At 41.2% G+C, this 15,950-nt stretch overlaps 1 pseudogene; it reads left to right on the top strand.

Moving 5' to 3' along the window:
* Positions 1–14,707: 14,707 nt before the first annotated feature.
* LOC103073506 (60S ribosomal protein L36a pseudogene) lies at positions 14,708–15,051 on the top strand (annotated as a pseudogene).
* Positions 15,052–15,950: the final 899 nt, after the last annotated feature.

Below are 15,950 nucleotides of genomic sequence, written 5' to 3' on the forward strand. Positions count from 1 at the left end.
ATGAGTGTGATAAAATAACATTGTTTTAAATTTTGTTGCTCTATATTTTGATCCTGTTTTTAAATTAGGAGCAAAAAATTAAAACAATGCCCATTAAAAAAATAAGAAATAGGAAACGCGAATTTGAATTGTGTCACTTCTGAGATGATCCAGAGGAAGATGTGAAACTCTAGGTGGGAGAAACCCTGAATAGAAGAAAGACTTAACTATTTGACCTGCTATTGCAGCTATATTTTAAAATATAGGCTACTTAGGGTAGAATTTTGCCTGAATATTCTGGAATTTTTTCTTAAAGAAAAACATTTGATCTCTGGAGACAATTTTACAGAAGATTTGCATCGGAAAGCTGGACGGAAGGTGCGCGGGAGCGGGGGGCGGGTGGGGACTCTGAATTATTTTTCCTCTGGAATTACCTTGCTTTTGAGATGCTTTGTAGCGTGTGGGAGCAGCAGTTTTCAGTAGCAAGCAGGCTCTGAGTGCAAACCAACACTCTTAACACCATCTGCTCTGTGTGCACATGGAAGCCATGTGTAAGTGTGGGTTGGCTTGGACGCCTGAAACATGATCAAAGGGAAAGTGATTTACATAATCTGTCCCTTCCTATTTGCTTTTTGGGCCGTCATTAGAGTGAGGAACCCAATTAGAGGTAAAAAAAAAAAAACCAAAAAAAACCAAAAAAAAACCCCAAAAATATTACCTCTCCTCCAAAATGCCTGCAAAATGAGGGGAAAAGTACATTCTTTTCATTACTGCAAGAGAAAGCTGAGAGATGAAACCATTAGCGACGTGAAATCTAGTGGGAAAACAGGTGGATTTTTTTCCCTTAGTGAATCTTAAAACAGTAAGATTTCCCTCTCTTTCTTTTTCTTTTCCCCTCGTCTGTCTGTCACATTGGGAGACCTGCTGACAAGGACTTGAATAGGCTCTGTAATGATCCACAGGCATCCCCAACACGGTGGCACATTAAATGCATTGAGAAGCCATGTACGTGGGGAAGGAGCCATGGAAACAGAGGAATAAAATGTGCTGGTCTCCCTGAGGCTCTGCGATGCTGCTCAGTGGAGGGGAGGGGTACTTGGTGTCCCTGGAGTCTCCCTGATGGAGTTGGATTTCTGGGGTGCCCCAGGGTCCTAGCTATCAGAGCCATGAGGTTTCAGGGAGGAAGGATATCAAGCTGGAGACGTGGAGATGGGGTAGGACCTGCCTCTGTGCTGAGAAGGGGTGGTGGGTACCACCCACCCAGATACTCTCTTCCTTAGATGCTGAGTGTCTTATATCAGGCTCCCAGAAGCAGGGACATTATGCAGGGGGTTCATTGAGGAAGTGCTCTCAGGACAAGGGCAGGAGGGGTCAGGAGAGGACGGGTAGGGGAGATGTGTTTTGGGGGAGAACCAGGTGAGAATGTGGGCTCCACTGGAGACCAGATCCCACAGGGAGCTCTGGAGCAGGAATCGTACCACACGGTTGGTCCCTTTAGAGGCAAGAAGGCTGGCCCTTGATATCACGTTTTGTCACTGGTCACTGGCCGTGGGGTGAGGTGCAGCAACTTCCACTAGGACAAGGAGAATGCTCAGGAGGTGGGGCCAGTAGTGCGTTACCAGCTGTATTAGTCCACGCAGGCTGAAGTGACAAAGTATTACAGATGGGGTGGGGGGGGAGCCTAAACAACAGAAATTTATTGACTCACAGTCTGGAGGCCAGAAGTCCAAAATCAAGATCCTTAATGTTCACTGCAGCACTATTTACAACAGTCAAGACATGGAAGCAAACTAAATGTCCATTGATGGACGAATGGATAAAAAAGATGTGGTACAGGGGCTTCCCTGGTGGTGCAGTGGTTGAGAGTCTGCCAGCCGATGCAGGGGACACGGGTTTGTGCCCCGGTCTGGGAAGATCCCACATGCCACAGAGCGGCTGGGCCTGTGAGCCATGGCCGCTGAGCCTGTGTGTCCGGAGCCTGTGCTCCGCAACGGGAGAGGCCACAACAGTGAGAGGCCCGTGTACCACAAAACACAGCAATTCAATAATTTTATAGATTATACTCCATTTAAAGTTACTGCAAACTAATGGCTATATTTCCTTATGCTGTACAATATATCTTCGTTGCTTAAAAAAAAAAAAAGAAGATGTGGTACATATATACAATGGAATATTACTCAGCCATAAAAAGGATGAAATAATGCATTTGCAGCAACATGGATGGACCTAGAGATAATCATACTAGGTGAAGTAAGTCAGAAAGAGAAAGACAAATATCATATGATGTCACTTATTGTGGAATCTAAAAAAATTATTCACACTGCTATATTTAAAATGGATAACCAACAAGGACCTACTGTATATAGCACAGGGAACTCTGCTCAGTATTCTGTAATAACCTAGTTGGGAAAAGAATTTGAAAAAGAATAGATATCTGTATATGTATGACTGAATCACTTTGTTGTACACCTGAAACTAACACAACATTGTTAATCAACTATACTCCAATATAAAATAAAAAGTTAAAAAAATGAAAACATAATAAAAAATTATAAAAATGATTTGAATGAACTTATTTACAAAACAGAAAGAGACTCACAGGTATAGAAATCAAACTTATGGTTACCAAAGGGGAAAGGTGATAAGGGAGGGATAAATTAGGAGTTTGGGATTAACAGATACAAGCTACTATATGTAAAACAGATAAACAACAAGCACCTACCGTGTAGCACAGGAACTCTATTCGATATAACAACCTATAATGGAAAAGAATTTGAAAAAGAATATTCTCCATGTATCTCCTCATGTTGTCTTCCCCCTGTAAGGGTCCAAATAAAAGGGGACTTTTGTATAAGGACACCAGTCATATTGGGTTAACTGCCCTTCCCATGACTTCATTAGCACAGACCCTATTTCGAATAAAGTCACAGTATAAGGTGCTGGGGGCTAGAACTTCAACACAGGAATTTTGGGGGTGGCACGACTCAATCCTTAACACCAGTCAACATTTTTCAGCAGCCCGGAGGTGGAGGCACCTACCCGATGGCACCTACCCAAGCCGGACACCACCAGACTCCCCGCCGTGTAGAACAGAAAAGCAAGTGCCCATGTTGGGTCATCTTAGTCGTCACCACTGGTTTCTTTTGGCACCTTCTCAGATGAAACAGCCTCTGGGGTAGACAGTTCTCAAAAAGCACTAAAGGCTGTTAAACACTAATTCGTTTGGAAGATTCGTTTTGGAAGAGCACTTTTCTCCACAATAACACTGTGCCACTGAGAAGAGTGGAAAAGCTGGGGAGAAGGCGAAAGCGGGGGGGAAGGGGGAAAGATTTTCTGGAATCCCTAGGGCCTCAGGCCGGGCCGGCAGGAAGGGAGCGTGGACAGGGCAGCGGCCCCGGCCAGAGATGCGCCCCTCCTCTGATGGGACGGGGACAGGAGAGCCTCTGATTAGCGAGAAGCACTGTCCTTGGGGGAACGGAAAGGTGAAGGAGGGCAATGTAGGATCAGCATTAGAAGTGGAAACGGGAAGTATGACTGCACAGAAGTCTGGAACAGCAACTTCTCCGTGTCATGGGGGAGGGGACAGGATTGGAGTGGCCTCCCCACCCCCAGCTGTCCCCGCTGCAGAGGACTCCCCCTTCCCTCTCGGGCCACCGTCCTGTGTCCAGCAATCTCAGACCCCAAGGGCAGGAGTGAAGGTCATTGCAGAGGTCCTTTCCATCCCCACTTAAGGACCAGCACACTTTCTGGAAGGCTTTGCACAGGGGACAGTTTGTAAAAGCGGGACCCCCAGAACTGCAGTCATTTCTGAGGTTCTGAGGGAGGTTCTTGGGAGGTAAATGGGTTTTCCCAACCTCCCTGTTTGATGTTGATGGGGGAGAAAGTGCTTTCCTCTTCATGAAGAATAAAAGGAAGCAGCATCTCTTTCGGACTGAAGGCGCTTTAGTCTTGGGGTTGGTTGGTAAAGACACCCGTGGGAGGCACCTTTCTCTGTTCCTATTTCGTGAAAAGGATGGAGGGACATGGACTCAGGTGCCAGGAGGCAAGCTAGAGATGAACGGAAAAAGAATAAGGTGGTATACTGGGTAGATTGCTACACAAGCTGGTTTTAGAGCAACTTTATTTAAAATAAAGTATATGTGTGTGTGTTATATATTATGTATCATCACATCCAAACAAAAGTAATAGGAATGCCTTCATTTTGTTAAATACCTAGGTGGGGCTTCCTTTTTTCTGGTTGTCTTGTACATTTCTATGGTTTTACTCCATCTGTTTGTTTGAATCAGGATGCAAACATGGCCCCGGCAGGGCATTGGATGACAACTCTCTTATGTCTGTCTTCATCCTTTGTTTTCCCTGCACTGGCCTGCGCACGTGACTGGGTGTTTATCCTGTAGGGTTTCCAGCAGTCTACATTTTGCTGATTTTTCCCGCTTGTGACATTTATCCTGTCCCTCTGTCTGCTGTCTTTCCTATGAAGTGATAGGTAGATGGATGATCAGATTCATATTTGGTTTATTTGGCAAGGCTGCTACTTGGGTGCTGGGTTCGATCCCTGGTCTTGGAGGACCCCACATGCCGCGGAGCAACTAAACCCGTGCACCACAACTACTGAGCCTGCACACTAGGGGCCGTGCTCCATAACAAGAAGCCACCGCAATGAGAAGCCCGCGCACCACAACAAAGAGTAGCCCCTGCTCACCGCAACTAGAGAAAGCCCGTGCACAACAATGAAAACCCAACGCACCCAAAAATAAATTTAAAAAAACATAGTGCTGTGAAGAATAGCCTTTTGAATACGGGTTTTCAAATCTTTGCCAGTATATCATTGGGTTAGATCCGGAAGTGGGATAGATAGGGTAAATGAGAAACACGTGTGTCAAATTTTAGATTTTTTTTTTTTTTTGCCAATCCATTAATTCATTAGGGGTTGCAAAATGGTGAAATATAAATTCCATAATTCCTCATTCATTAGCTGGAATGGTTCTGTTAAGCAAAAGTTCCCTTTATCACCTGTTTGACTAGACTGAAGGACAGTCACTTAAGGAAGGCAGGATAAATGCTTGATCCTTTCTCTTTGCTTACTCATTTTCACATTAATGAATTGGTTCACAGACATCTTCCAGAGAGAAGAATGAAAACATTTTTTTATATATATATCATTATGAACATAGGGATTTCATCATATTTGTGGTGTTTCAATTTGATGGCATGGCAGAATAATTTTTTTAATTGAAGTAAAGTTGATTTACAATGTTGTATTAATTTCTGGTGTACAGCAAAGTGATTCAGATGTATCTATCTACCTATATATATAGGTAGATAGATACCTTTTCAGATAATTTTTCAGATCCTTTTCCATTTTAGTTTATATTTTAGTTTATATTGAATTGAATATAGTTCTCTGTGCTATACAGTAGGACCTTGTTGTTTATCTATTTTATGTATAGTAGTTTGTATCTGCTAATCCTAAACTCCTAATTTATCCCTCCCCGCCCTTTCCCCTTTGGTAAACATAAGTCTGTTCTCTATGTCTGTGAGTCTGTTTCTGTTTTATAAATAAGTTCATTTTTATCATTTTTTAGATTCCACATATAAGTGATATCATATGATATTTGTCTTTCTCTGTCTCAGAATAATTTTAATTTGTATTTCCCTTACTGAAAGTAATCTTGAGCATCTTTTCATTTGTCTAAGAGTGAGCCCATTTATTTTCCCATAAACTGTCTATTCATATTTCTAGATTACTTTTTGGTGGAGTTTTTTCTTCTTTATTTGTAGAACCTCTTTATAAATTAGGTTTATTGACTGTCTGATGCATGAATTTTTCACTTAGTGTCATTTGTCTTTTTACTTTGCTTATGCTTTTGTTTTGGCTATAAAAAGTGTTTTTCTTATAATCAAATTAATCATTTTGCTTATGCTTTTAGATTTCAAGTCATAATTAGGAAAGTTTTACTCACACTAAGGTTAAAAAAGTACTCACCCATATTTTCTTCTAGTATCTTATTTTTTAAAAAATATTTAAACATACACCATTTGCAATGTATCCTGGTGTACAGCATGAGTAAAGATTTAAGTCTTAATTTTCCATATGGTTATGCAGTTATCCCAATACCACCTATGAAAAAGTTCTTTTCCCTACTGACTTAAGATGTAGTTTTTACTATATATGAAATTTTCATATTCATGTGAGTTTGTTTCTGGATTTTTAAAAATCCTGTATCATGTTTGCCTATTCAAGTACCAATACAAAACCTCTTAAATCATAGAAGCTTTATAGTGTGTTTTAATATCTGATAGGTCTACCCACCCTCCCTTCTCTCTCATTCCTTTTATTTTCCGGGGTGTTATGCTTTCTTGCTTGTTATTCCAAATGAGCTCTATAGTCAACCTCTCTGGCCCAGAGGGAAAAAAACTGATAAATTTTAAAATTTAGATCACATTAAATTCATACATTGGCTTAGCGAGAACTGATACCTTTTGGATCTTAAGTCTTCCAGCCCAAGAAAGTCCTCCCATTTGTTTGCCTATTTTTGTGTCTTTTCAGGAGTGTTTTACAGTTTTCTTCATATGGGTTTCAGACGCTCCTTTGTAAGACTGATGCTTAAAAGATGTATGTCTTCTCTTTGTCACTATCATAAATGTGATCTTTTTTTATATCTCACTAGTTTTTTATTTATTATATACATAACAGGTATTTATTTTTCTTTGTTAAAAAATTGCTACCTTATTAAATTCTTTTATTATCATAGTAGATTTTCCTGTGATTCATTTGGGTTTTCCAGATGTGTAATCATGAAGAGAAGATTTTTTTTATATTAGCAACTCTGAAAAAATGTTTGAAATCTGAATCTCTGAGAAAGTATGCCTCTTCGGAACCACTGAATGGAATCAGTGCAGTTGCCATGCTGGCAATGTGCTACGGAAAATATCTTCAAGGAAAGAATATAGAGCTTTTTAAATCCTCAAACTGGTATCTCAAAGTTATAAAGGTGGAGACAGTGTTGCAAAAATGTGTAATTAATAGTCTCTGTCTCTCTCTCCTTTCTCTGAGCCTCTTCCTTCTCTGCCTTCTTTACTTCATTTTCTTGTATATTAACTCTTCCCACTGCAGATCCTTACCTCTTTCTACTTTTTTTTTTTTTTTGCAGTACGTGGGCCTCTCACTGTTGTGGCCTCTCCTCTTGCGGAGCTCAGGCTCCAGACGCGCAGGCTCAACAGCCATGGCTCATGGGCCCAGGCGCTCCGCGGCATGTGGGATCTTCCCGGACCGGGGCACGAACCCGTGTCCCCTGTATCGGCAGGTGGACTCTCAACCACTGCGCCACCAGGGAAGCCCTACCTTTTAAGATTCTTCTTGCAGCTGCTCTTTACTCTGTGGTCTGTGTCTCCTATTCATTTTATTGAGTTTTTTTTTGTGGGGGGGGGTCTTAAAAATATTATATAAAAACATTTCGCTGTATATGTTTATGGTTTTGTTAGAAGACTGATTTTTGTGTCTAATGTCAAGCACACAGTACATAGCTTTAGTTCCTCCTGAGATCCTAGATAATAAGAATAGAGCTGTTCCTCGGTATCTGTGCAGGGGTTTGTTTCCAGGAGCCCTGAGAATACCAGAATCTCCAGATGCTCTAGTCCCTTGTGTAAAATGGTCCAGTGCAAAGAATACAGTTGGTTCTCCGTATGCTCGGGTTTCACATCTGCAGATTTAACAATCAGCAAGAGGGCCGACTCATGGTGAAAATCTCCATTTAGTGCTCCTATGTGCCAGATACTGTGCTAGAAACTCATCCATTCATCCAATACATATTTACTGAGTTCCAGGTACCATTCAAAGTGTTGTGGATAAAGTCTATGAATTCTCAGCCCTCACTGAGCTTACGTTCTAGGAGGAAAACAGGAAATACATGAAAGAAATCAACAAAATATATAGGATCTGTCTTAGTTCTTCTCCCACAGAAAGTCGAGGTTGAGGCCAGAGTAGGGAGAATGTTCTTGTCAGGACTTTGGCTTTTACCTGGCATGAGATGGGAAGCCACTGGAGGGAGGTCTTGGGGCAGAGGGGTGATATAATCTGACTTATGTCTTCACAGGATCATGACAACCCTGCAAAGTTAGTAATTCAGGCTCAAGAAATAAGATAATTTCTGTACGTATAGTTGAATCACTTTGCTGTACACCTGAATTATTGTAAATCAACTATACTTCAACTTCTTTAAAAGCAAAAAATTAAAAAGTTTGAAAAAGAAATGGGATCATATCCTGATGGTCACACAGAAGGTGGTGGAGCCAGGACTTGCCCTGGGTTCTCTTACCCTTAAGTCCTTGCTTTATCTACTAGGAGTATTTCCTTCCAAATATACTAGTTGCGGAAGTTTTTATTCTGTGTGTGTGTTTTTTATGTCTCCTTTCAGGCCTACACATTTCTGCCTGATGGAGATTTAAGGTCTGGTGAGTCTGTATTCTTTCATTCATTCCAAAAAGATTTCTTGACTCCCTGGCTTGGGCGTGGCACCATAAATTGTACTGTGGGACATAAAAGAGGTGGAAGACAAGGTCCCTACTCTCAAGAAGTTTATAGACAAGCTATTAAGAGAAGACAGGATTTGTATTTAAATTATTTAAATCCAATGACTTTTACTTCTTTTCGGGGCAGGCGGGGTTACTTGTTTCATTTAACTCACCTAAAAGAACACTGCTCTCTCTTTTGAAAGAATAGCCCCATCTGAGAACAGGAAGCAGACAAAATATGGGATTCCCTCTTCGATTTTATAGATTTGGACTTCCAGCCTGACTGTTCAGGTAGTGAATTAAAAGATGACTCTAGGGCTTCCCTGGTGGCGCAGTGGTTGGGAGTCCGCCTGCCGATGCAGGGGACACGGGTTCGTGCCCCGGTCCGGCAGGATCCCACGTGCCACGGAGCGGCTGGGCCCGTGAGCCATGGCTGCTGGGCCTGCGCGTCCGGAGCCTGTGCTCCGCAACAGGAGAGGCCACAACAGTGAGAGGCCTGTGTACCGCAAAACATAAACTTAAATTTGTTTATTCAGTAAAGGTCAAATCATTTTGGGCAGCTAATTTTGAATAAAGACCTGATCAAAGAGGCAGTGAGAAACATCAAAAAAAAAAAAAAAAAAAGATGACTCTCTCCCTCCCCAACCCTAAGCCTTGCAAACCCTACCTGTGATCATAAGATCCAGCTGTGCCTTTGCTATTTCTCGCCTCATTGCCAGAAATAAAGGTTCAGCAACGATCCCTGCTCAACTGACAGTGTTGCCAGTGACACCTGAGGCGAAGTAAAACCCAGCTCAGCAGTTCTGCTGCCACTGAGCTGCTGTGGTTTAGAATTAGTCAAAGCAAGGTGGCTCCTGGCTGCATTCTTCTCACTGGGGGATGGGGGAGGGGCTCTGCAGCAGATGGCAGAAATGTTCACCATCGGACTCTGCCCTCTTGCTTTGATTAGGACACGTGACAAGGCTAAACGGCAAGTATGGCGTCAAATGACTGTTCTGTTTACCTTTGGCCACCATATCAGTTATTTTCAGGACTCAAGAAGAGTCCATTCGTCAAACCGTTGGCCTTCTTGCTAGAGACTCAGGAAAGCATTATGTTTTAGAAGAGCCAGCTCTGGGTGCAGACTGAGAACTCAAGGATTTGGTATCTACCTCTGCTGCAATTCATCTATGGACTGTGCAATCTCCAAGAAATGATACACGAAATCATCTAATTTTCTAAATAACCCGCATGAACTTTATTTGGGTCTTGCAGAGTCCACAGTGGGAAGCCAACAGAGCAGTAACTGGGCTCTGAAGCTCTTAAAATATCCCACTTTAGAAAGCCTGTCCATATTCTGCTGGAGTTTGCCTCCCTGCTCTGTGTGAACACGCAGAATTTCTCTAGCCTTACAGGATAGAATAAATCCATGACTCATTCTGGGAATAAAGAACAACCTCCATCTTAGCTAACTTGATCTCAAATAATGCATCCTGTTAAGCCAGTGGATCCCCTCACTGGTTTCTTGTAGCTATTCTTTAATGCTCTATAGTCCCAGAACTATTATCCTTTGCTTATTATTGCTTCTTCTTACATGGTGAAGCAAGCCATTCATCCATCCATTCAACCATCCTTCTATCCATCCATTCATTCAAAAACTAAAACTTTATTAAAAGCCTATTATATGCCAGGTGCTATGAAACTCAGCACCCATCCTTTCCCTTTGGGTGGCTGTTGGCTCAGGGACTTCATATTTATGCCTTTTGCTTTTCTGTTTGAGTGTGTTTGCTGTGATAAATTTACAGAAGGGAATATTTCCAGGGAACTATGGTTACTTTGCTGATCAAGCGCTGTATACTAAAAATTCTTCAAGATTCAGCATTAGAAATCGTGATGATTAGGAAGTCTTGATTTATTTGTATGGAAAACTCTACTTAGTAATGGAAAACTCACCCTCTCCACCAAAGGAACTGGAAAGAGAAATGACTTTAAAGAAAATTACTGTTAATTTCTTTTTTAAAAAAGTAAGTTGTGTGGGCTTCCCTGGTGGCGCGGTGGTTGAGAGTCCGCCTGCCGATGCAGGGGGCATGGGTTCGTGCCCTGGTCCGGGAGGATCCCACATGCCGCGGAGCGGCTGGACCCATGAGCCATGGCCGCTGAGCCTGCACATCCGGAGCCTGTGCTCCACAACGGGAGAGGCCACAACAATGAGAGGCCCGCGTACCACAAAAAAAAACATAAGTTGTTTGGGCAAGTTCCTCTGGGCTACAAAAACATAAGATATTGGTGTCAGTTTCTGGAATGAGACTCAGGATATGTCTGTTATATGAACTCATTGAAAATTTCTACCGATATAAAGTACTTACAACATGCAGATTTTAGCCTGCCAAATCGTTTTACACTAATTATGAAAAAATTAGAATTCTTTTTTTATCAGTGGCAGTTGAATTTAAATATGGATCTACCAAAGAGTATACAAGCATAAGAATCTAGTTCTTTTCAATTCTTATATCACTTTACTTTGTCACTAAAAATGTATTTATAGTGTCAATTCCCATTTAGATTAAATTCTGTGTGCTTGGAAAATGTGTATTCAGATGTGATATAGTAGATTGTGGTAATAGAAGGACATTGAGGCTTGGAATAGAGTTCAATGGGTAGTCTATTTACTACAACATCTGTTACAATGAGAAGAGCCCCATTTCCACCCTAAACCATCATGCACTTTCAGATTTCTTCATTCCTATGTGTGGGTCAGTGGTAACACAATAGCGATAAAAGAAAGAACAGAGCAGAACTAAATGCAGGTAGAGGTAAAAATACCATTTTTCACATTATACCATCTCTGAAATCAAGATGTTTCGTACATTTAACATATCTTAGATTTGATGAAATATAGTTACCAGTGGGCTGGCATGCAGGAGTCTTAATGCTGGCCAGTTGGTCAACTGCGGCCATGTCTGTTTCAGTTTGTAAAACCCACCGTCCCTGGTAGAGTGTGTAACATTCACATAGCAGACTCTCAAGTATTTATTATTGAAGACAAATATTGAAGAAATACAGATGAAGAATACTGGATGACCAGTAATTTAGCAAACAGTGTTAGCTAATTTAATCAGTGAAGGTGAAGGGCCCCTTTCAAGATTAGATTGTCTCATTCAAATATTTTTATACACACGTGGTATTTCAGACACTATTCACTATGGCCTCTGCATTGAACAGTGAATCAAAGGTATCCATAAAAATGTTTCCAAGTTCTTTTAACTCTGAAAGTCTTGGAGTTACTACCTTCAAGCTTTCAGAGGATTCCTAGGTGTGATGACTGCTGAGAAGCCAGCTGGTTTCCCGGACCACCGACAGTGAGAAGATATTTACATTGGATTCTACCAAATATGGGTAGAAGGTGGAGATGACTCCTAGAAGGTAGAGGGTGGAGATGACTCCTAGGGGTCTTCAAATATTCTTTGAGTGCCTCTCATATGTACTGGGGATACAGTAGTGGGCAAGGCAGATGAGGTCTCTGGTCTGATGGAACCAATGTTCTAGACCACTGGCATTATGCTTGTAAAAGCATAAGTGCAATGCCCAGCATTCAGTAGGCGTGCCATGAGTGTTAGTTTTCTTTCTTTATGTGTAGATTTTACCAGCTAGAAATGGCAGTAAGGCCCTGCTTCTCCCCGTCCACACCCTCAGCTGGCTCTTCAATCCCCTGGTATTGTTTTCTTGCAACAAAGCTTTTGCCTTGGTGCACTAGGAAAAGACATGTGGTTGGTACAAATGGGAGCCTGGCTGAAAGAAGCTGGGGCAGATGTCCATGCATATTAGAGTCTAAGAAAGTGTTCCCAATCCTTTAAGAAAACCATTACTTGGCTCACTGCAAGCTAATTGCATTTGTTCAGTCATTGTGAAAATGGATGCAGATGGGATGCGGAAGCTAAGAAATACCCCACTGTTAAATGAGAAATAAAGCCACTTGCTCAGGAGAAACTATTACCTGGGATGAGGTTTTCACCAAGAAGTGGGAAATTGCTCAGTAAATTTCTCTTTTCTGCTTAAGTAGGTCTTTTAATTAATTTTTACTGACCTACTCCTCCTTTAACACAAAAAATGTGAACATAGAAAGTATTGGGCTTGTTGATGGTTCCTTCCAATGTCACAAAGCAAAAGTGAGGGAGACAAATTTGTTCTGGGACAAAGTTTTGTTGCCTTGGGATCTGCAACATTGACACTCAGCTGCAATGAATACAGTGTTGTCTTCTTATTTCTATGTTGGTGTGATAAGAGCTTACTTTTTAAATAAAATGCCATGATGGGGTTAATAACCTCAAAATGAGAATCAAATTGTAATGGGAAGAAGTATACAACATTATGATAAAGCTATGTATGATCTCTTTATTTTAAGGTTAAAACCCCAGCATAGTTATTCTATCACTTAAAGCTGTCATTTCTATTGTTTCGATTAACTGATGCCATATTGTTCTCTTTTCACTAGTAATTAAACACAAAGGTGTAGTGTCATTTAGTAACTAGCTTTCATGTGGTAGAAATTCTAATTGGTTTCAGAATTTGGGGAGAAATGTTAATCTTGATTATTAGAGGAGTAAATGTTCTAGAAAACTGTTGTTCCCTAACCTTATCATCCCTACGGAAACTTATTGGTAGCCTGAAGAAACATGTCCTGTTGAAGGTCTATATCTTTGCCTCAAGTTGCCCGATTGCTGGGACACACAAGCATATGGAGATTACTAGAGAGGGGCAGGGTTAATATCATGTAACTTGCAAGGGGTAACAATGAGAGTCAGATATCTGGGGAGAGGACCCCCAGCCCAACCTGCCAGCTGACTGGTCAACCAGTTGGTTAGTCAACCATGTAGGCGAAGAGACTTACTCAAGTTTACACAGCTAGTCAGAACAGCACCAGGTTAAGAACCTATAGGTCTCCTGAACTGGCCAGGGCTGCTTTTACCTTTTTGAGGGAATGTTACAGTCCCTCCTCTTAAATATCCTGCAGGGCTTGTGATGAAAGAACCCTTGGAAGTCTTGGTAACTCCTAGGTTTGTTTGCAGGACAGCCTTTACAAACTACATATTCTTTCTCCAATGATTTGGTTTCCAGCTCCAAATGGAAACTAGGGCAGATGCCAAGCTTCTTACGTTAGGATCGGGGTTTAAATGGGTTCTCACAGCTTCCTTAAGGTGCCAGGCCCTTCCATCAAGAAAAAGGCTCTTTGCTATGATTATCACAAAAGGTAAACAGGGGAGTGCAGGGACCTCAGATATCCTGTTTTCATTTCCTTTGGATATGTACCCAGAAGTGGGATTGCTGAATCATATGGCAGTTCCAGTTTTAATATTTTGAGGGCAGTATGGATGGTCTTAGAGGACATTATGCTGAGTGAAATAAATCAGACAGAGAAAGACAAACACTGTATGATTTTGTTTATATGTGGAATATAAAAAAAAAAACTCATAGAAATGGAATTGAATGGTGGTTACCAGAGGCTAGGGGATGGCAGAAACGGGGAGATGTTGGTCCAAAAGTGCAAACTTTCCTTTAGAAAATGAATAAGTTCTAGGGATCTCATGCACAGCTTTGTGATTATAGATAGCAATACTGTACCACACACTTGAAATTTACTAAGAGAGTCCATCTTAAATGTTCTCATCACAGGAAAAAAAAAAAAAGAAATAGCAATTATGTGATGTGATAGAGGTACGTATTAGCTAACACGCTGGTGGTGATCACATTGCAGTATATAAATGTGTCAAATCAACATGCTGTACACTTTAAACTTACACAATATTATGTATCAATTATATTTCAATAAAGTTGAAAAAGAAAGGAAAAAAGACTCTACAGCAATTTATAGTAGCATCTAATAGCACTGAGGTAAAGTCTCCTGTGACTAGGGTAAATGACAGTCCTGGTTTGCTTAGGATAGAGGAATTTCCCAGGAAACTGGAACTTTCCACGGCTAAAACTGGAAAAATTCTGGACATCCTGGAAGGAGATGCCCACCCTCTCTGTGGCAGGAAGGAAATCTATACCTTGCATAGCTGAAATACACACACACACACTCATGCATACACATGTGGGTGCACGTTTGTACGTGCACACACACATACAGTATTCATAGGTCTGACGTTGAAATATTAGCTATTTTGTTAGCATCCTGAATATTCGATCAGGAAAAAATAAAAAGCCTTTTTTCCATGACAACAGTGTTCACGTAAACATGGTGAACGTTCCTAAAAACCGTCAGACTTTCTGTAAGAAGTATGGCAGGCACCAATCCCTCAGAACAGGGAGGGCAAGGACTCTCTGTGTGCCAAGGGAAAGCAGCATTATAACAAGAAGCAGAGTGGCTACGGTGGGCAGACTAAACTGATTTTCCAGAAAAAGCCTAAAATTACCAAGAAGATTGTGCTGAGGCTTGAATGCATTGAGCCCAACTGCAGATCTAGGAGAACGCTAGCTCTTGAGAGATGCAAGCATCCTGAACTGGGAAAAGATAAGAAGACAAAGGACCAAGTGATCCAGTTCTCAGCTTCGTATCCTGTTTCATTCCAAAGACAATAAAGTCTTGAGATTATGTTATTTTTTTAAAAAAAAAAGATGAAAAGATTGTAAAAAAATACTTTAGCTATAATCCTATTCAAAGTTTGCAAATATATAACTGTCTGCTCTCTGTATAATAATGTGAAAATGATGATGGTTTTGTACTGTTGACCACATGAAACATACAGCACCAAAGTTTCTGGAGTGAGATGGAAATTGTATCATTATTTCTGCTTTTCAGAGTTTTAATGGTTCAGTAAAGGGCGATGACAGACTCTCCAAATCTCAGCACGTCGAAAAATTCTTTCTTCCTGAGTAGCAAAGCCCATCTGTTTTTAAACTGTGAGGGAGCTGCTGACACTTTATTAAGCTGTTGTTTTGCTTAAATTGCAGTTATTTAAAGTGACACTTCCCTCCACCCCTGCTTTCCAAAGTGCAGTAACCATAACTACTTCTTATTTGGGAAACTGCATGTGGCTATTCTTCCTTGATTAATACACAGAGTCAGTATTTTTGCTTTATTTTAAGGCATCACAGCATGTGGATGTTTTCTTGGATGTTCACTTTTTCTTCCTTTATTTTTCCCCCTCCTCTCCTGCTGTAAGAGTAGATGCACTGACTATTCAATTTCTAGCAGGAGGAAGAAACCCATGTTTGAAGGAAGACTTGTTTGCTGGTTATTTAAAATCTTCTGATCACAGCATCTGTGGACATTTGTGTTAAGCTGGATTTGATTACTTGACTTTTTAGTGAAGAAAGCTCCTTCCTGGAATTTCAGCTCCCTTCTCTTTTTTTTTTTTTTTTTTTTTTTTTTTTTTTTTGTGCGGAGCACAGGCTCCGGACGTGCAGGCTCAGCGGCCACGGATCACGGGCCCAGCCGCCCCGCGGCACGTGGGATCCTCGCGGACCGGGGCACGAAC

This window comes from Lipotes vexillifer, unplaced genomic scaffold (assembly GCF_000442215.2).
Source record: "Lipotes vexillifer unplaced genomic scaffold, Lipotes_vexillifer_v1.1 scaffold458, whole genome shotgun sequence".
NCBI classification, from domain to species: domain Eukaryota; kingdom Metazoa; phylum Chordata; class Mammalia; order Artiodactyla; family Lipotidae; genus Lipotes; species Lipotes vexillifer.